General features: G+C 37.6%; 1 protein-coding gene across 1 annotated transcript in view; it reads left to right on the top strand.

The window, feature by feature from the left end:
* znrf3 (zinc and ring finger 3) overlaps positions 1-16,926 on the top strand; it is a 71,731-nt gene that overhangs the window by 45,688 nt on the left and 9,117 nt on the right. The gene's annotated exons all lie outside the window — the stretch shown is intronic.

Here is a 16,926-nt window from a genome sequence, read left to right as displayed (position 1 = left end):
TCTCATTCTAGTCCCAGCATCAGTGTCTGTCCAGTCTCACCAGTGTCCTCTTGACCCGTTTGTGCCAGTCTGTCCCTGCTGTGCCACCTCTGCCCTTATTTTTGTTTTTCTTTTCCTTTCACCGTCTCTTTTATCTTTCCGTTGTTGTCTGAAATGTGTACTCCTACTCCCCTTTATAAGTTTTGGGTCAGTGATGATTTTTTGAAAGAATTTCATTAATTCAGCAAGGATGCATTTAACATTTCATTTCATTATTTAGAAATGCTTTAATTTTAGTTTTATTTTTGTTGTTTTTAATGACTGAAGCATCTTTGCTTGTTTCCCAGTCTGTGCAAATGCAATTTTTCATGGACATTGAGCCATGTAGTTTTGAGAGTCTGTCACTCTGGTGTGTGTGTAATGTTAAAGGGTTAGTTCACCAAAATAATGAAAATTCTGTCATCATTTACTCAACCTATTAATCTTGTTCCAAACCTGTATGAATAACTTTCTACTGTGGAAGACCAACCAGTTTCAGTTCCCACTGACTTACATTGTATGAACAAAAAATACAGTTTGGTTGTTAACGTTCTCCAATGTATTTTTTGTTTTTCAAAGAAATAAATTAATGCAAGTTTGGAACAACATGAGTAAATAAATAAAAGTGTATGCCGGTTTGAAACCCTGAATGATAGCATTACATTTTTTTTACTTAGAGCAACAAAAATCTGTTCTGATCACCAACACAATGTATCATGCAGTGGGTTGCGTGAATGGTTTGTCTTTGCTTTAAAGATGTGAGTGGCTCAGGTTTGTCACACCCTGCCCTCTGTGTATATTTGAGAAAAGGTCATGTAGGCTTCTCCAATTTGTGTAAGGTCTCGACAGAGCTACCCCACTGACATGTATATGTACACAGTTTCTTCCTTCATTTCCTGCCTCTGTCCGCAGAGAGCCATCGCTCTGCTCACCTCCCACCTCTCCAGCTTCCTTTCTTGTTCCTGCTCATTCTTTTGTTCTGTTGCACCATTCTTTCTGACCTATACTAGTCTCATCGAATTGTGGATCTTCTCATCGGGAATCCTCAGGAAACTAGTTTGAAGTGTTTATGGATTATTCATGTACAGTGTACATGTCTGACCTGGAGTCTAATTCCTTGCACTGATTCTCTCAGTAGCCTATAAGAAGCCTGTTTTGAACTGCAAGGATGTGATGTCTTGAGAGAATACATGATAACTCAAAGGCCCAGGTACTTAATTTTCCCCGTTCCGCTCCGTTTCGCGCACATTCAGAGTGCACAGCTTTCAAAGTATACTTCATTGCGGATGGACACATTCGACACGTGTAGTACACTTGCTTTTTATACTCTACCAGACGTCAGAGGACAGCATGGAGTCCTGTCATTTACACGACATTTGCTCGGAAGGAAAGAAGAAAAGTAGCAGATCTGCAAGAACACTTTTTTTTTTTCTGTGTGCATGCTCTAAAATGGAGAGGAACGCACGTAAGCCAAGTATACTGTGGGCCTCAGATTCGCGCCTAAACAGTCAAATGGCCTACACAAAAAAATGTCAATATGCTGTTTTGGTAAGTATCCTTGCAAATGCAGTCGGTTATGTCTGAAGTGTATGTAATTAGTTGAGAAAGAAAACGCATGTGTAACAACCAGTATATTGGATCCGTTCATTCATTCTTAAAGTGACAGTAGCCCAGTATTAATGCATTAGTCTGTGTTATTATTATTAATCAAACAACAAAAGTCAAAAGCACTCGCTGCTTTTGAATGAATAAATTGTAACTTTAATAAGGATTAATTTATATTTATTGTATACAGTAAAGACTATGCTGTGTTATTTTACATTTGATTACTTTGTTCAGTTTCTGTTGTAGGCTATTATCTGAATACTACTATTAGTACATCTTCATGAAAAACTTAAAGCACTTTTTATTTCATTTGTATTTTTGTTATATTCGTCCATTTTGTTTGTAATTAGTTTCTATAAAAAAACAAATATTCAAATATAACATATTCATCCATTTGATCAAAAGTAATTCCATTTTGTAAGGTTATTTAGTAAAATCGCGCCTAGAGGCAGACGACATACTGTGATCAAATACAATCAACTTGTTTACACGCTCCACATCGCCACCCAATGTATTTTAGTTTGTTTGCTTAAGATTTTACTGCATTTACAGCCAGCAAATCAACATTTTAATAGTATTTTTATTTTTTGAATAATAATTACAAATCGAATATTCAACTATTAGTGCACACCCCTACTTATTTTTGATGACATTACAGATGCATCAATTACTTTTCCCCCTCAAGTTTTAGAAAGAAATGAATGACAAATGTTCTTAAAAATGTATAATTATGTACCATTTTAAATCCATAGTTCTCCATCTGTGGCATAGCTTTTACTCCTCAGAACTTTTAATCTTCAAGTGCAGTGAAACTTGTCTCCTATTTGTGTATCTTACACAGATCTTGTTGTTTCTCCTGTGGTGAATATACTTCATACATTCCCAGCAGGTTCCTTCTCTTTCGAAGGCAGTCTTGATCTGTTTGTTGGTCTCTCTCTTTTTTCTCTCTCTCTTTTTTGTCTCCTTGCCAGCATGATATCCTTATTTCCCAAACAGTGCTCTGCTCTGACACATGCAAAATCGGCCTAGGGGTTCTGTCCTTTCATCTCCCCACTGCATACTGAGTCTTCCCGTTCCCATTGCATCAGTCCACATGGCTGTGTGTGGGGGGGTGAGAAACAAGTCCAAATAGTATCTGTTTTTCTCTGATTTAAGCTCTTTAACTTGGTGGAAGTGGACATGTATCATGGGATGGTAAAACCACGGTATTCTTTGTACTTTGAAGTGCATGAACATATAATATGACTAACATCTTCTGCTCAGCAAGGCTGCAGTAAAAACAACAGTAAAAACAGTAATATTGTGAAATAGAATTTATTCCTGTGACGTCTTATTGATCTTTTACAAATCACTCCAATATTCTAATTTAGTGCTCTTTGAGAACAAAAAACTCAATGCTCAAAAAACATTGTATTATCATTATAATTCATTATTATTATTATTATTATTATTATCGGTATTGAAAACAGTTGTGCTACTTGTTTTTGTCGCACATTTGCCTTTCATTTGTGAAAGTGTCTAAGGGAAAGTGATTGAATCAGCTTCCATGTGTCCACAAATATGTGCATTTTCCTCATACATCACCATTTGATGAACTCCTCTTTGATGAGCTGGAACATTGCTTTTATGTGGCATAATTGCTCTAGAAAGGAAGCTAAATCCGTATGCAGGCCGGAGGCGGCTTGAAGCACCTCCACCCACCTGCTGCTTGACTGCTCGGTGCTCGAGTCACTTCGATTAAAAACCAGAGGGAGATGAAGCTGCAGCACTAGAGCAAAGATTTGGATGCAGAAATGTATTGATTTGGTCTTTTTTCTTAGGATTTTGGAATCGGTGTTATTTTAGTATAATTTAATTTAGTTAATTTAGTATGTTATTTTAGAATTAATTTTCATGTAATATTTGTATTTTATCTTATTTCAGTTTTTCACTTATCACAAATTATCTTTTATAGTTTTAGTTTTAGTTAAATGAAAAAACACAGGTATAAAGAAATGTTAATGGAATAGTTCACCCAAAAATGAAAATTCTCTTATCATTTACTCTTCCTCAAGTTGTACTTTTTTTTCTGCTGAACACAAAATAAGATATTTCTAAGAATATTGATAACCAAACAGTTTCGACTCCATTGACCTCCAAAGTTTGAAAGTAAAAAACTGTTTGGTTTTGGTCATCAACTGTTTGGTTACGACATTCTTCAAAATATATTCTTTTGTGTTCAGCAGAAGAAAGAAATTCATACAGGTTTGGAACAAATTGAGGGTGAGTAAATGATGAAAGAATTTACATTTTCGATTTAACTTTCCCTTTAATGTACATCTTTTGGTTGTGACGTATTGGATTTTAATGTAAACTCCACAATTAGTTTTCATTATTAACATGCACACTCACACACAGACCATCCAGAAGTAGCAGGAACGGGTGGGGCAAGGGAGGACGGTTGGCGTTTTTGAAGCGCAGTGTGCTGATGGGGCCCTAGCTCTGGGGTTTCTCTTTTATGTTTGTGTATGCCTCAACTTGCTGATATTATCTCACTGGGTTTTCCTTTGCTTGGTGTCAAAGGTTCTCTCCCAGTGGGCGGAGCCTCTTCCGATTGGCCGGCAGGTTTCTGTCCCTCCACAAGTATGAAATCATGGCTTTGGAACCTACTGAGTGAGTTGCCATGGCCACTGGGAAGCTCCCTGTGTCATGTGTTTCAAAGTGAACCGATGCCTGGCAGAATAACCCAGCCTTCAATGGGAGGCAAAATGACCATTATTAGACTTCACAGTCCTGGCCCTCTATTTAAAGAGAGAAGAAAAGAAACCCGGGGAGCTTAAGACAAGAGCTCGAGGAAAAGCGAAAGGAGGGGAATGAGAGTGCGCAAGAGAGGGAGACGGATAAGCCGCCAGAGAAAATGTCATGGTGGTATCTCAGTTCAAAGAGCTCCCCCAGGAAGTATTTAGTTTTAGTGTTTACAAGAGAATGAAAATCAAAGACTTCGCAAATCACCTGTGGATTTTTCCAGGCTGCCCTTCCAAAAACAATGGCGCAGAATATGCGAGACGCGTCACTTTAGGTTGTTGCGGCGAACAGAGCGCGTAATGTTGTGTCTGCCAGATGCGGTAATAGTATGTGTGTGTGTCTCTTTGAACACTGTGCCATGCTGGGATGGGCCGGGGCACTTGGCGGGCTTTTTTTTCCGCTTTTGCTTTCATGGATTAAGTTCCATCCCAAGTTTTAATACTCTTTTATACTCCGGAGGGGGGTTGTGTGTATGTGTGTGTGTGTGTGTGTGTGTGTGTGTGTGTGTGTGTGTGTGTGTGTGTGTGTGTGTGTGTGTGTGTGTGTGTGTGTGTGTGTGTGTGTGTGTGTGCGTGCGTGCGCGCGCGCGCGCGCGGAGGGCTTGTGTAAGGGGGTCAGCTGTGAGTGACTTGGAGGGCTACAGAAAGAGAGAAGGGAGAAGAAAGCTTTAGCACACCTGCTAATTGAGAGGAAGTTGAGGACTTGACGGAGGGGGGTGAGGAATAGGAGTGAGGGAGAGGATAGAAAAAGATGCAGAAAAACAGCGTAAATAATTTTTTTGTGAGTAGCTTGAAATCAAAATTGATCTCATTTACTTTCAATACATTTTCATGATTAACTCCATGCTAGACCCTTGTTCTAAAAGTTGAGCTCACCCCTGTCCATTTTCTTTCTTGTTCAATATTCTGTTTCACTCAGAAATACTTCTCATTACAGGAGTAAAATGGGTTATAAAGACATTTACTTGATTAAGAACTAAAGGGATACTGTCCAATTAAAAATAAAGGAAAGAAAATTCTGTCATCAGTTACTCATCCTCATGTTGTTCCAAACCCATAAGACTTGTTCAAACTTGAAACACAAATAGAGATATTTTTAAGTAAATATGAGATATTTCTGTTTCTCCATTGAAAGTCCATTCCACCAAAACTATTTAATTTAAGGGTCTGTTCACACTTGGCATGTTTGGTTTGATTAAAACGAACCCTGGTGCCCTGGAACGCTGCCATCCAAACCCTGGTGCGCACCGAACAAGTGTACCAAGACCGCTGAAAAGATGTCTCTCTGTCCGCTTCCAAACGAACTCTGGTGTGGTTTAAATTAAATATGAACACAACACAGACAAAAGACATGTAAACGATCCAAAAACTGGACATGATGTCTCAAGATGCGACTGTAAAAAGGGCAGAATTCTCAAGCATACCTGTTTTTTCTCTCTCTTCAGTCACAGTTTTCCCAATCTCAGTTCGATAAAGACATCAGAAGATCTTTGTTTGTGTGTGTGATGGAGGGATTCCTGCCCCCGTTTTGACTCCTTTACACATTTTATAAGCTCTTCACGAGTTCTCAGCTGGTCAAAATATGTTTATTATTATTGTTTTGAATGTTCGGTAAAAGCAAATAATCAGGTTGTGACCGTATCTCTATGCCTAAAGGTTTGGTATATTTAGTTTCAGTGTCAAAATGTCAATGTGAACGCCAAGCAGATCAGGATTAAATTTAAAAATTTTTTGTTTGGTCTGAACACAAGTCTTCTGAAGACACATGGTCACTTTATATGGGCAGATTTTGCTGTGTGCTGGGCTAAATGCGCTAAAGAGCCTAAATTTATAAAGGAGTCAAAACAGTGGCAGGAATCCCTACGTCACAAACGAATATCTGCAGCGAGGAGACGCGGTTCTGATGCCTGTACTGAACTGTGATGGGCAACATCGATTCGTGACTATGATGAGAAAAAACAGGTATGCAGGAGCATTCTGCCCTTTTTAGGGTCGCATCTTGTGACATCATGTCCTGTTTTTGGCTCGTTTACCCATCTTTTCAGCGAACTCTTTGGTGCGCACCAGGGTTCGGATGGCATTACATTTATTCAAATGAACCGCACTAACAGAGCAATTGCACCAGGCTTCGTTTTAATCGAACCAAACATCCAACAGACTCTTAAGTCTTATGAAGAGACATGATCATTTTACATATAACCAGATTTGTTTTAGGCTTTTATTCACATAAACATTGATCAACACAGCTACACAGAGTTTCTGTTGACGATATTTGATGAACCCTAACTTTGCTTGATGTGTGAATTAACTTCTTTAAAGACATAGTTAAACCAAAAACAAAAAATACTTTCTTTCATGTTGTTCCTAACATGTATGACTGACTTTCTTCAGTGGAGCAAGTTATTTTGAAGCATGTTTCCTACAACAAAAGTCAGTGGTGTCCAAAACAACATTGGATCTCATTTCATTACATAGAGAAAAAAAAACACACTCTTTTTTAAAATATAATCTTTTGCATTTCACAGAAAAAAATATGAGAAAGTAAATGATGGGTGAACTATCCTTGTAACTTTGTCTCAGATGTTTCTCCAAAAATTCCTGAGGAAAAATAAAACAGAAGCTAATTGCTGTCTTAAAAAAAATGAACGTGGACAGCTTTACACGGGACAATTTGGTCTTGGAAGAATTTGATGAGAAATGGGTTTGCAGAACCTCGCAGACTTTTGTAGCTTTGCAAATTTGAGAGTGGTGGTTTGTGCGACCTATCTCTTCTGAAACTCTAGACGAGACGTGTGAGATTACTAGGGCCCCTGGGAATCTCTGCACTAGCCTTAAGTCTCCATTTGCACTCCATTTAATCTCATTGCCATCTAGGAGAAACAATTGAGATGTTAAACAGATCTCATGTGCGATTTGTCTTTCCTGTGGCAGGGGGAAACTGGAGGTAGGAAACTGAGAACGGGACTGGCTAACACACCTGGTAGCCTCAGGTGCACGAAGCCACCAGCTTGTGTGTCAGGTAAAGATACGCTTGTTAAAGTGTGAGACGTGTGAGCGCAGGGAGGGATTGTGGGTGGTTGAATTACAGCTCTCTGGAGTAGAAGAGACAATAGAGCAAGAGGGAGAGTTCTTCTCCTGTTTCCTACTCTCAGAACAGCCTTGAGAAAGATGAATGAATGAGAGGCCGAGGTGGAAAAAACGGAATGAACGTGTGAGAGGAAGCGAGGAGTTTCCATCAGATTTCTTCGTTCATTGAAAGAGAGACACCTCGTTTTTTGTACTTGTATCAAAGTGCTGCCCCTCTGCTTGAAATCCTTGAAGTCTTCTGGTAAACCCCCCCCGCTGCAAGGGTTAATCCAAGTGCTGGAAAGCCGGTGTGGTCGTGTACAGGCCGAGTCTAAACCTGCTGTTCTGTTTGCCCGAGGAGAAACACAGCTCGCCAAATGCAGATCCCATTACAAAGACGCAGACACACACACACACACACACACACACACACACACACACACACACACACACACACACACACACACACACACACACACACACACACACACACACACACACACACACACACACACACACACACACACAAGGCTTAGCTCAAATATACCCCACACACAGAGAGCCACTTCAAGGGAAGGTTAGATTAGAGAGGTATGAAGGCAGAGAACTCATGCTCCTTTAATTAAAGTCATTCACATTCAGCTGTCCTCATTCACCGCAGTGCACGAGCAGCTCTGATCTGACTACTCCACGCTGGCTCACACTCTTCAATCCCAAAGAGACCCAAATCAGTTGCATTTCGTTTATTAAATAGTTTAACACGTATTGCCTACTTGCAGTTCTTTATATATATATATACACTGTATGCATGTATGTATGTGTATATATGTAAATGTACATATGCAACTTATTGATTATGCTTCTCAGTAATTCATAATGATTTATTAGTTTTTTAGATTAATCATTCCATATTTTATATCACTTTGTGGCCTATTGTTTTTATTACATAGGCTGATTATTATTAATATGTACCTATACATCTCATTCATAATGCTTCTCAGTCATTCATATATATTTTTTTCATTTATTTAGATTACTCATTCCTTACCCTATATTTTTTAAATCGCTTTGTGGTCTATTTATTATTAGTATTGTTTATTATTATTATACTTATATATAAATACTTATCCTTGTATATTATTGTATACATTATAATAATAGTAAAAATATTCAGAGGGTCTCAATGATGACATTGTTGGTTTAGCAGATAATGAATCAAATAATAATAAGCCATAAGCAAAATAGTAAAAAAAAGTATTTTAGCACAATCTAGAGTTACCATGCTAACTTATTTAGAAGGTTATGTGTGAATGCATTTGGTTCATTTCATTTTAATATTGTCAGACATCTTAGTCATGACTTTTGTTTGGGTTCTGTGGTAATTCATTTGTGTGTAATTTTATTTAATTGGAATGACTGTACAATGCATCAGTCCAAGTATGAAGGCAGGTTTTTAGCATAGTTCCACTGGTTGTAAAGATCGTGTAGATGCTGAAATCTGTGGGATGCCACATTTTTAAACTCTCTGTGACCCTGTGCAGCCCTTTGTGTCTGATTGTCTTAAGACCGTGTCAGCAGAACGTCTCCCCGCAGTGTTAACTTTATTAAAGATAACTTATGCGTGTGTTTGTTTGCCTCGTGCTGTGGTGCCCTTATTAAATCTCAACTCGCTTGGATTGAGTTATCATTGACAGGGAATCCACAGCACACTTACTTAATAATGACTTCTTTGATGAAAGCTCTGAATGCTCCACTGTACTGAGCAAGAGTGTTTCACATCCATTTAAAAGAAAGTTTCTGAATGGTGTACGTGACATTGTTGAGCCTCTCAGAAATGCAGTTAGCTTCACTTTTCCCCTGTACAGCAACAAAGATAGGCTATGCTGGCAAAACCGCGATGACCGATTTTCAAACGCTACTCTTTATTGTTTTATGTGTTTGTGTGACTGAGTTTGAAAGAGATGTTAGCTCCTCTTTACAGGCTCTTTAAAGTCAACGTGAAATCAAAACGGACCTTTTTGATAACAATTTTGTCTTCTTATTGTGAATGATTCATAATCTCAGATATTATTACAAATAATAATAATTAAATGTATCGGCACAATATTTATTTTTCATACAATCAACATTGGTTGGATGGTTAACCAATAGCCAAATAGTTACTTAGGCATTGTTTTAGTAAACTATCATTCAGTCTGGCCGAATTTGTATTTTTTCCAAATTTTTATAATTCAATCAGTTCAATCAATGGATAGAAAAAAAAAACATTGTACAATGCTTCTAGATTGACTCTCTTTTTTACTTAGAAATTGATCAGATTATGCAAGTACAAGATTATGTTGGTTAGAAACAGTAATTCACATTGAATTTAAACTTAACTTAAAAAATATATTTCAAAACTCTTGCAACATCTCTCACAATAATGTGCAGTAATAAATACAATTATTTATAATAAATAATACAATAATAATATAACAAATTACCAATTTGGTATTGAGAGGAGATCGAAAAGACAGGATTGTTTACTTTACCTGTGCATGGTTAAGACTGGAAAACCGCTATAAAAACAAAACATACACCCAAATAGAGAGCGAGAGGAAAGCAAAAAAAAATGAGGGGGAAATTTAATTAGCGGTTGTCCATCCTGAGGCGCAGGGTTAGCAGTCACCAGAGTTAGCGGGAAGCCGATGGGCTTTAAATTAGTGGCTGTGTTTTTTTTGACTGATTGTTGAGTGCAGGGAAGGGAAAGGAAAGAGAGAGGAGGGGGGGCTTGAGAATGATAAATGGAGAAGAGGGCAATTTTATGACCCCTCAGGAAGTTGCTGGCATAGCTGGGAACCAAAGCTGGAGTTAATTCTATTAATGATGAAATAATGAACAGAGATTCTCCCACAGAATGTCAGATGACATCACCAGCCTCCCCGTCATTGTTTCTTGTCATTGAGGCGCCGCTGATAGATCTGGTGGGTATCATCTGGAGAGGAACATTTAGTTCTTCCAAATCAACACCATTTGATTTAATACATCCACATGTAGCTGTTGAATGAGAATTCACATCCACAAGAGCTATGGAAATGCAGGAAAAGATTGTTTAAAACCAATTCAATGGATTTGTAAGTATAGAATGCTAAGTCTGTTTGCAAAGTATTACTATTAGCTGAGTATCCCAAAGCATTCGGCACACTTTACCATACAGCTACCATTTTTGGGGGGAAAATGCTTCGACCTCGGTTGAAGTGTCTGTCTGTCTTTCTGTCTCTCGGTCTAAATTTGGGCCCTTATAAATATATTGCCATGTTTATATTTAGAAATTTACTATATTTATACTGTAAATGTTATGTCCATTTGTGAGTTGCAGGAAACACGGAACACCAGTCTTTCTGTATTGTGAGTTATTCTTTGGCTGCACAGTTGCAGGGCCTCATATTTACCTCGTGACAGAGTCAGTCCCTCTGCTAGGTACACCAACCCCCCCCCCCCCCCCCCCCCCCCCCCCCCCCCAGTGTATTTTCTGGTTATGCAACAGGAGCTGGAAGTGATTAGTGATTTTGTTATGGGGGGAGTGAAAGGCTGACTGGAAAGAAAAAAGGTTGATGGTATGGTGATTTGAAAAATGCAATGCATTTTGCAGGAAGAAAATTTATTAGGATTTATTTTCACATTGATGTAATCCAATTAGTCAAACTAGTCGTAAACTAAATGAATGGCAGCTTTATTCACCTGAACTAGCGTGTGCATTTTATAAGCAGCACACCCCTAAAGTTGGCTAATTAACAGGTGAATGTTCCCTCTGTGAAACAACTTCATAAAACATTGTTAATTAGCTGTAAAAAGCATTATGTCATTATAAGGTTATTTTTAGTTATTTAGTCTAATCTATACCAATTACCTGAAACTAGCCTTATCTTTTCAGTCCTTCAAACTGTTATTGCTTACGGCATGAAACTGAACTCAGAACAGGTCTGAACAAGAAGGGGACCTATAGTCCAGGGTCTTCTGGTGCCTTCCCTCAAATTATCCTATATTAGTTCTGCACTACTTAGCAGGGGCCTCCAATGAGACCGGCATCTCAGTTAGGTCGCTGCGTCCACAGACCGGGCCAAAATCAAGACCTGTTTTTCAGTAAATAACCCATTGACTATGTGAAGGCATTTTATTAAGACCCATTTACCTCTTATCTTTAGAGAGAATGCCCTACTCTAAATGTCAATTTAGAGTAAAGGCAAGCTTTAGATCAAACTTTAGTGACTGGTCTCAGTCATGTCAAAGCTAGTTAGTGAGCAGTTTAAATAGTTAAGTGACTTTTTCAGTGATAATCAAGGGTCCTTGTGAATAAAACGTTTTTAAGGGCGTGCATACATTTTATTCCGTATAGAAAATTCTTATTTGCTGACCTTTTAAGATGTGCATGTTGACACTTACAGTAGTACAGTTGCATATGTTCAAGTTCACAATAGTTCAGTTTCCACTTAGAAGTTAAGTACAATTTCAACATTGATAATAAGAAATGTTTCTTGAGCAGCAAATCAGCAAATTAGAATAATTTCTGAAGGATCATGTGACACTGAAGACTGAATGTTGCTGAAAATAAAATAAAAATATAAAATAGTTTAAATTGTAATACCATTTCACAATATTACTGTTTTTATTCAGCCTTGAGAGAATAAAAGACTTGAATAGTAGTGCATGTTTATAACTTTAATTAATGAACTTTAATTTAGATGAGTGAATTGGCAAACTGAAATTAAGTTAAATCTAAAACTATTTTTCTGTCCATATGCCTTTTGTTTGTCTTGAACAATTTTATATGTACTTCCAGGCAGAGCTGCTGAGACAGAGGAAGTTTTACTGTGATTTGTGTTGCTACATGACTTTTACAAGCTTCATAAACATTTTTCACCAATAAAAATAGTTTTAAATGGTAACACGCTGTACTCATTGTTGCTGTAAAATGTAGCTGTTATTGCTTAATGGACTATTTTGTCCATAAGACAAATATTAAACCGTAAGTGTGTGTTCTAGTTAAGGGTTCTCCCAGCTTGTTGGCAGCAAGTTTTGTGTGGCACATTTATGCAGCTTCTAAGACACACGTTTTGGTGCAGAATGGAGAATGTGTTACTGTTTACCACGGTGACAAACATACAAGTAAATGGTACATCAGTAATATATAATATATATATATATATATATATATATATATACTGTATATATATATATATATATATATATACACACGTGTAATGATAATTCCATGGTTTTCTCTACAGTACTTTGGAGTAATATATTATAGAACAATTTAGTGATCAATCTGAATGCAATACCCTGATATAACTACTTAAACATTTTACACCACTGCAAAAAGTACTGTAGTAATAATGTGTTAGAGTAATTTTACTCCTTAACTATATGTATTGTATATAATTTCAGTAAGTTGTACTTTATCTCAGTGATATTAAAATGTAATACTTATATGCTTCCAGTTTCTTTTTTAAGTCAAGTCAAGTCACCTTTATTTATATAGCGCTTTTTACAATACAGATTGTATCAAAGCAGCTTCACAGTGATAACATGAAAATAATATAACATAGTTTATTTCTAAAAGAAAATTGAGTCAACGTCCACCTTAAGTAAGGCAGATCAATAATATTATTGAATATTAAATGTCCCCAACTAAGCAAGCCAAAAGCCAAGGCAACAGTGGCAAGGAACCAAAACTCCATCAGGTGACAGAATGGAGAAAAAAACCTTGGGAGAAACCAGACTCAGTCGGAGGGCCAGTTCTCCTCTGGCCAACGAAGGAACAGTGCATGTTTTATGATTCGGGCAGCATTATCATTGGCAGATTGGATCGGAACATTTAGAATATTTATCCATTTCCATCTTTTAGAAGTCCAAGTAATCACTCCGGTGTTGAGACGAGTTGTTGAGGATCAGTGCCGTCCACCATACAGATTTTTCTGATTTTTCAGAAGATTTTTCATATGTTTTTCACACTAAGAAAAGGGTTCTTCTATGGTATCACTGTGAAAACCTCCTTTTGAAACCTTTATTTTTAAGAGTGTAATGCAACTTGGTAGTTTTGTTTGTAAAGAAAGGAACATCAGAATCAGAATCAATTTAATTGCCAAGTAGTGTTGTGCACATACAAGGAATTTGCTTTGGTAATAAGGTGTTACAGAGGCTGCTATATTCAGCGCCAACTACTGGAACATTGTGTAGTCAAAGAATTTTGTGGGTGTTTTTATTTAGTCTTCCTGACATTTTTAGGTAAATTGTAAGAAAAAATCATATTTTTCGTCTTTGCTTTTCAACCTGTGCACTGACACAATTCAACAACAGAAATGTAATCTAAAAAATGACAGCATTAGAGCAGCTGTAGCCTGTGTCTATTTAGTGTTAAGTGCTGTGGTTCTAGTGAGGACCTCAGTGTAAACTTAAGCTAAGTGTGTTGTTTAGATTTTCGTGTTAAGTGTAGCCCAGGCAAACCCAAGTAGTGAAGAGACTGTGAGAAACCAAGAAGGCACAGTTTTGTACTTTGCTGACTTGGTTGCTTATTTTAATTTCCCTTGTTTTTTTTTTTTTGCCTTTTACCTTTTCCCTTCAAGAATCTAGGACTTGCCTAAGTAATGTGTTGGCGTGAAAATATAGGGTGATAACTTTTTTTTTAAAGTCTTACCACATGTAAGTAAACTCTAAAACAGGAAAGTATGCCTTTATCTTTGAGGAATCCCAACGGCCAGAAGGCAACCTGAAATTACAGTGTAATGGCAGAGCTTTGCTTTCTGAGGACTTAATTACTTTAATTATAGCAATGCAGAGAGTGAGTGAGTGTGTAGGATTGCTTAAATATAAAAAGGGGCGAGGAGTAGAAAGCGAGAGGAAAAATTGCATAAAATCGGAGAGATGATCGCTTCAAGGGGCTATAAATTGATTGTAGCCCACCTGAATATCACAGTCACTTTTTGCACCGGTTGATGTAGTGTTTTCTAGCAATCACAAGTTAATTGTGATTTAAACTACGTATTTTGCATCCAATATTACATTTATTTTTTACTACAGTAAAGGTACAGTTATAGTACCTTCTTAGGGCCCTAAGATTTCTGCAATGCTGGAAATGCGGACGGAATCGCAGAATCCAGTCATAATGTCTGGTCAATTAATTCTAATGAATGAATTGTTTGTTTGGATGGTTCCATGCAAAGGATTCACTTATTTCTTATTTCACATATTTAAAAAGATTTTTTATCCCCTTAAGTAGGTTTAATGTAGATAATTGTGTAGCTAACTTATGCAAAAGAGTAGCTACAGTTTCAAGTAGATTCCTCAACACTGCTGGTGGCCATTGTTTGCAGAACACCTGAACAAGGTGTGTGTGGGAGGTTGCGTGGTCGTCTTTTCTTTGTCTTAAGAAACTTTTTGTTGCTGTCGTTAGGCAAGTTGTTACATCGCAGCGCTTGCTCAAAGTAGATTCCATGTCCCTTTCCTCTGGCCTGCTTCCACCACTCTCTCTCTCTCTCTCTCTCTCTCTCTCTCTCTCTCTCTCTCTCTCTCTCTCTCTCTCTCTCTCTCTCTCTCTCTCTCTCTCTCTCTCTCTCTCTCTATCGCTCTCTCTTTCTGTCATTCCCTCCCTCTTCTTCTTTCCGTCAACCACCCCTCTCTCCAACCCTTCTTTTTACTCCTAAAGATCTTTTATCAAGCACTATTAATAATTAACTGAAATTGCCATCTTCAAAAGAGCCGAAACACAGCTGAACCGTTCGAAGCACATTGATGTGGAGCAAACAAGGTAGAGCGAAAGAGTTCAGTCTGTTTCCGCATTCCTTTGGATCAGTCAATCAGCTAAACGGTAGTATGAATCTAAACGTTGACAAGACATAAACAGTCATTAACTTCCACTTCGTTTTCATCTCTCGAGGTGTTCCCTCATCCAGCGTCAAATGAATTCCTTTGGATTCTCTCATGTCTTTCTCATTACAATGTTTACTGAGCATATTCACTTTTAAATGAAAATGACAGGTCTTATCAAAGACCGTAAATTATGTCTGGGAATAATAAAATGTTGCAAAATTGAATAAAGACTATTGTGTGGCTTATCTCTTAAAATGCCTTTTCCGCCAATGAGGATTTTTTTTTACCTCTCCTGAAATAGCTTACTTTATCCAAAATTCTGGGTAGATGGGAGTATGGGTTCAATCAGTTAATGAGCACAATGTTTGCTTTTTCCTTTCATTTTAAATTTGAGTTTGGTAATATTGCTGCATAACCTCTCACCCAACCCTTCTGTGCTGTACGACTGCAGTCCCATGAGTTTACTCTGGGTTGTTTTTGTCGTCTTGCACGTTCTTGCTCAAGCTTTAACAGAAGTCAGGATGGGATTCGGTTTCACTGTGATTTTCCTGTGGGATTCAGTGAGTCTCGTGTTGAAATATGTATTTGATAATGAATGTTGGCACCAACATTTTTAAAAATTTTCCAATGTTTTATTCTATTTGGACTTGTAAGTTACTATTTATCAAGAAGATCAGCTTACCACATCACCAGACCCATCATTGTGTGGTAGACATCAAAATACAAAATGACATGGTTAATATGTCAACATCCATCCATCCATCCATCCAATGTTAATGAAGATGTATTTGAATTACTGATGTCTTTAGCTACTAAATCCCGTCTAAATACTTCTCATTCGGGTCTTTTATGTGAGACTTCCAACGAAATCACTTCGACGTAAATGAACAGTGAATTGCGGAGACATGTATTGTTTGTTGAACAGTCACTGGCAATTTCTCTACCACACACACACTCACAGACATGCATAAGCAGACAGGCAGTGTGTGGATAGGCCATGCTTTCTCTCATAGAACCCAGAATTTCTTTGGCTTGGAAAAGTGCCATCCCTCTGCTACTCTGATAACAGAGTTATAGAGCTGCGCATTGTCGCTTTGATCTCTTTATTTTCCTTTTTTTTTCTTAGCCTGTTCTTTTCTCTTTTGCTATGTGGAGTTGGAACATACCCAGCCGTAAGTGTGTAAACAAAATGCGATTCCGGCTATGTGATGTTGATCATCTATTAAAATAATAGAACAATGAACATCAAGATGGCAATAAAATGGTGAACAAATGAAGCAATGAAAGCACAACTAAATTCATTGATCAAAGCTTTGACTGTAGTTATCTACAGAAAGCCACTGTAACCATCACAAAGTACTTGTTCTGCACACTGAGTCATGTGAGCCCTCTAGCTGAAGTGTAAGAGCGACCTCTATTGGCTGGGAGAGAAACAAGTAGAACGTTTAACGTGGTGTGGAAATATTTACTTAAGGCTCAAAAAAAGTCACATTACTGTAGTGTGTCTTTAAAATGGGCTGCTTTTAAATGAATCCAAATCTTTTAAATGAAGAAAAACTTTGATGTGGAGCCTACTGTTGCTCCCAATTCAAGCACTTAGGGTTTG

Source organism: Siphateles boraxobius, unplaced genomic scaffold (genome assembly GCF_051911475.1).
Source record: "Siphateles boraxobius isolate OS27281-9 unplaced genomic scaffold, OSU_SipBor_1 24, whole genome shotgun sequence".
Lineage (NCBI taxonomy): Eukaryota > Metazoa > Chordata > Actinopteri > Cypriniformes > Leuciscidae > Siphateles > Siphateles boraxobius.
The sequence above is the reverse complement of the archived record's forward strand: the minus strand, read 5'-3'. Positions and strand labels throughout refer to the sequence as shown.